This window comes from Panulirus ornatus, chromosome 69, assembly GCF_036320965.1.
Source record: "Panulirus ornatus isolate Po-2019 chromosome 69, ASM3632096v1, whole genome shotgun sequence".
Classification (NCBI taxonomy): Eukaryota; Metazoa; Arthropoda; class Malacostraca; order Decapoda; family Palinuridae; genus Panulirus; species Panulirus ornatus.
Window position 1 is genome coordinate 14,095,924 of NC_092292.1, and position 5,572 is coordinate 14,101,495.

Sequence of the window (5,572 nt, forward strand, 5' to 3'; positions counted from 1 at the left end):
TGAACCGCCCGCGCCCGCTCGGAAAGCAAGTCTAGCAATGTGCAGAAAGTAAATAATATCTACAATGTGTCTGCATGACTATCTTGATTTATTTATGTATGCATATCTGTGTGTGTGTGTGTGTGTGTGTGTGTGTGTGACTAAATGTATATCTACTTTTATATGTATACACACTCGCACAAATACCTAGAAACATCTGTACACACACACACACACACACACACACACACACACACACACACACACAATATCTATACACACAATATATACACACAGAGTGCATACATTTCACAACGTTTCAGGAACAACCCCTCGAATCGTTTGTAGACTCTAGAAAAAGAAAATATCGTGAAGTATTTAAACGTTACGAACAATATTCCCCCCCAAAATATTCCTAGTCTTCTGGAGAAATATTGGCACTCAGATCTAACGCAGCCGTCAGTGGATCGGCGCTACTTTCACCACCACCACACACACACTCACACACACACACACTCGCACCTCATGATAAAAGGTCATGGCTCAACACTAGTGACACTTTATTTTTGGCTGTTCTCTACTTCTCTCCCCCTGTCTCTCAGGTTTGTCTCTAGAGCAGAAGTTGTTAGCCTGCCAGTTCGTCATGTTTCTGCAGCCCCTGTTACACTCGCTAGCCCCCACCCCTCTTCCACCACCCAATTACATAATGAGGAACCTGTCCGCCAGGAGGGAGGAGGTAGGTCGCCCTTCGGACGTTAGCTGCTGCAAAGATCACTCGCCACACGCCAGCCGGACACTGACCTATCCAGGAATGCATTATCCCAGGCGGCTCTCAGCTCTGTGTCCCTGCAGACCCGGGGAGAGCCGGCCGGCCCAAGGCGGAGGTGACAGACAATTCTGGTTCCTTTGCGACCCTCAGTGTGCACACGTACCCACGATACTTTTCAGAATATTCCATCATGTTTCGGAGAGATTCACGCTTTTTTTTATTACTCTTACGAAAAATTCACCTTTGGGGGAATCTGTGTTCTTAATAATATAGAAACATTAGAGAGAAACTGAATGAGGATTTTATTTTTCTCAAATTCATTTATCCTCAACTTCCTTGCTAATGATGTGTATCCCTTATGGTGTATACAGTCAACGGCAGATCAGGTTACTAACACTTGCAAGGACAGCCTTACCTGAGGAGTTACACACCATCTTGGGAGTGTATATCATCGCTCAGTTTACTTACCAGATGCGAACGAGTCTCTTTTTTTTTTTGGCGAATGATAAACACAGCCATGGAGTCTGACATCACCAGTGTCCTCTTCAAGTACACTGAGGCAATAGTCGTGCGAAAATGATACGACAGACGGTGCCACGTATCCTAAGTTGTTGAAGAGTAGCAGATAAATAGATACAGTCCTGGTGTTCGTCGTCCACGTTAAAAGATATAGGAAAGGAATTGCAGAGGAGAAAAAGGCCAATGTTGTCACTGTCCTGTCTTTGTCTTTGTCTGTCTGTCTGTCTCTTGCACACACCTAGAGCGAGCAGACAGCAAGACCCTCTAAGTCTCTTAACAGCCATGTTGAAGGAGGTAATTCACCCCACCCCACCAAGTCTTCCCCATTTCTAATGAGTTATTGATAACCTGCCGACAGGATGTATTCATCTAGTCTCCATGAATGACTCTATTGTCGTTACATCCATGACACTGGGACGGGACTGATTCCCTGTTCTTAATAACTATATTTTTGTGGAAGAAAAAAAAACAGACATTTCTCTGTACCAGAATGAAACCTCTCGTCTCCAAACTCCAAATTGTACTTTGAGTAATTCGTTCTTATCAATTGTATGAGATGTCGTTAGTATATTCAAAACTTATACTGAGCCACAAAAGAGCTGTTGTCTCATATGACAAATTGGCTTTATCTTCTCAATGCATTGTGGAGTCTCTTAGAATTAATCTTGATACCTTATCCGGACTCTCGCAATCACCTCTGTCCTTTTTTTTTTTATAATAGGGAGACCAGCAATGTCCCCCGTCATTCAAGCTGTGGACTCGCCAGAAAGCTGTAAGATGATCAACCGAGTGTCTGATGTTTTGTAGTGAAAGTTTCTTGTGCTGAAAGGCAATACCCTGTTTACTTTTGAAGTTGTAACGAAGTATTATGAAAAAAAAGATATGATATCAATGACACAAGATTAATCATTCTTTTTGTCTTGGATCTCTACAAGCAAATGTTCATATATATATATATATATATATATATATATATATATATATATATATATATATATATATATATATATGATGTGTAAATCTAATAAGTCTACACATAAATCTTGATAAAATGAAACAAAAGCTAATGAGGCAAAAAATCCAATAAAACGTTGAAAACTATTTAGAATATCAAACATGGTCTACTAGATTATAGATGTAAGGTAAATGTCTAATGCCAAAATAAAATGATTCATGTGAGCTAAATAGAATAAAAAATATATATATTTTAACATCCGAGTTTTGAAACAGACACAAAATTGTCTGAGGTAAGAATATGTCTCACCAAACCTAAGCTTGGAAGCATAAAAGCTTATCAGAGCCCTGATGTCTTATAGTCGAAAGCTTATCTCTTTAAGTATATTATCCTTCCAAGATCAGGAGGTCGTGCTACCACGTATTGCTGCTCAGTACTGCAAATATGGGCACTGACTTGTGGGTCCTGATTATCTTCCAGCGAGTGATTCCTAATAGACAAAAAATAAAGATGGTTTAGTGGTACAAACACCCATTTCTGCCGAATGACCAAAGCGTTCAGGTATCCGGATTTTTTATGCCTATTGATTTCACCGATCCCTGGCAGCCATCACATCTAAAATGACAAGCAAGGGGCACGGAAACACACTACGAAAGATATGTAAAAAAAGGGGAAGAAGGGACACAGGCACTGACTGTGGAGGAGGTTTAAGAGACAGAACAAAAAGTTGTCTATCAAAGGAAAAAGGTGACATTATAACGTCGGGATGAATAGGTGATGAGCAAGAGAGAGAGAGAGAGAGAGAGAGAGAGAGGACCGAAATGGTTGACCAGTCACAGGATCACTGACCTATGTATTTCATGAGTTCATTGTAGGTAAGGTATAGGTAAAAGACCAAATAACTATGCAATAGAGCTAGAGGAAATGAAAGGTATATGGATTCGAAACAACGAATACATGAATTGTGATCAAAACGCTGTGGGGATAATTACCCCTCAAAGGTCTGTCGTTACTGGTGAGGAAGATGGTAAGAGATCTTCATCATCAACATCATCCCACCCAGACAAGAACAATAGAACGATGAAAGCACTAAGCCCCTTGCAACAGGTGATCGAACCCCCTTCTTCCACTACATAATGCTCGTGAAAACAGAATCGAATCTCACTGTTTGTGCTCACTGAATGTGCAGATTCTAGCCATGCCCAAGCTTACTCGCCCTGCAGTTGAGTTTTGAAAGACCTACAGACCAAAAATGGATATTGCCTCCATGACTGGGGATATCATGTAGGGTTCCAACAAGATGGAGGAGAGCTAATGTGGTGCCAGTTTTTTCTTTTTTTAGAAAAAGGTCAAAGGGATGTAACCCAGAACCACAGACCAGTTGCCTGATGAGCAAGACCTGGAAAATACAAGAGAAAGAAATATTCACAAAAGAAAAAGATCATATTTTGACAGGCTCGTATATATATATATATATATATATATATATATATATATATATATATATATATATATATATATATATATATATATATATATATATTCATACTTGATTGCCGTTTCTCGTGTGAGCGAGGTAGCGGCACGCGGAACACAACAAAGATGGCGCATTCGCTCACATTGTTACTCTAGTTGTCATATGTAATGCAGCGAAACCACAGATCCCTATCCACACCCAAGGCCCCACAAATCCTCTTCAAGGTTTACCCCCCTCCCCCACTGCCCCTTCATGTTACCCAATTCCCCCATTACCTCGCGGTCATAGGATGAGAAGCAGATAATAATTTCCAGTGGGATCTGTCCCCCATTACTCATTTCCCTCACAATCTCACGATATTGGGACCGAATACCAGAGTTGTAGAGGAAGTTAGGGAATGGAGGGGAGGAATCTGCTCCATTATAACCCCTGGCACGGGGTCCTTAAGATATATAGGGTTATCTAGCACCATACATCCTCCCCTTACACGTTTCACAAGTCCAAATATCTATCCGTAAGCGACTGCAAATGGTCGAGGACCACGTGTACCTCTTGTGGGAATTCATTTTTATAGGTCTTGGTGTTCCCTAAGTCCTGTAGGGTGACAAGGGCGTAGAGGCCTAATGCCTTAGGAGCGGACTTGAGACACCTCTATGAAAATAGGTGAACCACCTATATCGAACATCAGGCATGGTGTGTAGTTTCTAGTCATCTCAGGAGGAAATGATTCCAAACCAACAGTGCAAAAGATCTTTTAAATTTACATCTATAACCCTCTAAGATATTCTAATTTTTTCAACTTTCTCCCGGCTACTTCATTTCATTTCATTTTAATGGCTTCATGAGATCCTGTCATGAAATTTAGGGATGTTTTCGTACGTTAACTGATGTACGCTGTATGATACTCTCACGTCGCGGTTCCCCCAGAAAGTCGAGGATACAGGAAGAAGATAGTGTGATATGGTCAGCGGGAGGATGGGTGGAGGCGGCAGTGCCTAGAGGAGGGTGGGAGGAGAGGGTGAGAGTGAGGCTGGACGCGGCGCGACGCGAGACTCGGGCGTCAGTCAGTCGTTCCACAGTGGAGGCGAAGTGGACACGCGACGCGCTACCTCCAGCCGACCCCTCACACTCGCCCTCACACACAGACACATCAACACACATCCATACACACATATATACATAAACATACACACACAAACACGCACACCAGCACCTACACAAGTACCTATCCAGTTTTCGCCTCTGAATAACAAGATCAAGTTCTGTGCATTAGACTAATAGGTTTATTACTAATCATTGATTCGAATGCTTTTTCAAAATTGATGGTACGTAATGTGGGCTGACTCATACTAAGTTTATCGTACGTTCCCAGCAGATATTTGTGACTCTGAAAAAAAAAATAACAGTGACGAGATGGAGACTAATCAGTCCCCGTAGCCTATCTCAAAACACAAGAACAGAGAACCATGTCGCTAGTTCGCTATAGTTTCGGACGGTGAGTTTGTTTTTTGCGCTTATCTTCACACTTCCCCGAAGTTCATCAACTGTATGTAGTTACTTTGATAAATTCATCTACCGCACGCCGCATGCCATAGTGTGGACAATGCATTACAAGCACTAGGCAAGCAGAAGTGTATAGAAGACAATATACACATAACCTTACGAAAAGTCCTTGGCTCTCTGAGCGAGGGAGGTGATTGACAACAGACACTCGTCAACACTCGATTTCAGCAGTGTGACGACTCGATATATGTGAGATTCCTGACATGGTGTGAACACGAGTAATGAAAGACGATGTTTTGCCATTCATTCTTCATAAACCAAGAGCAGTGCAGTAGCTGGTTTTAAGGTAGGTGTGTCACGTTTTCAAAGA

The 5,572-nt window shown here is 41.7% G+C and overlaps 1 protein-coding gene across 5 annotated transcripts in view; it reads left to right on the forward strand.

Annotated features, from left to right (window-relative positions):
• Positions 1 to 4,783: 4,783 nt before the first annotated feature.
• The window catches only part of LOC139747561 (lachesin-like), a 20,624-nt gene continuing 19,835 nt past the window's right edge, over positions 4,784 to 5,572 (forward strand). For 4 of the 5 annotated variants that reach the window (XM_071659970.1, XM_071659973.1, XM_071659972.1 and 1 more), the window contains exon 1: positions 4,784 to 5,548. The gene's annotated coding sequence lies outside the window, so the exon portion shown is untranslated. The remainder of the gene's footprint in view (positions 5,549 to 5,572) is intronic. The other variant, XM_071659971.1, reaches the window with a different exon arrangement.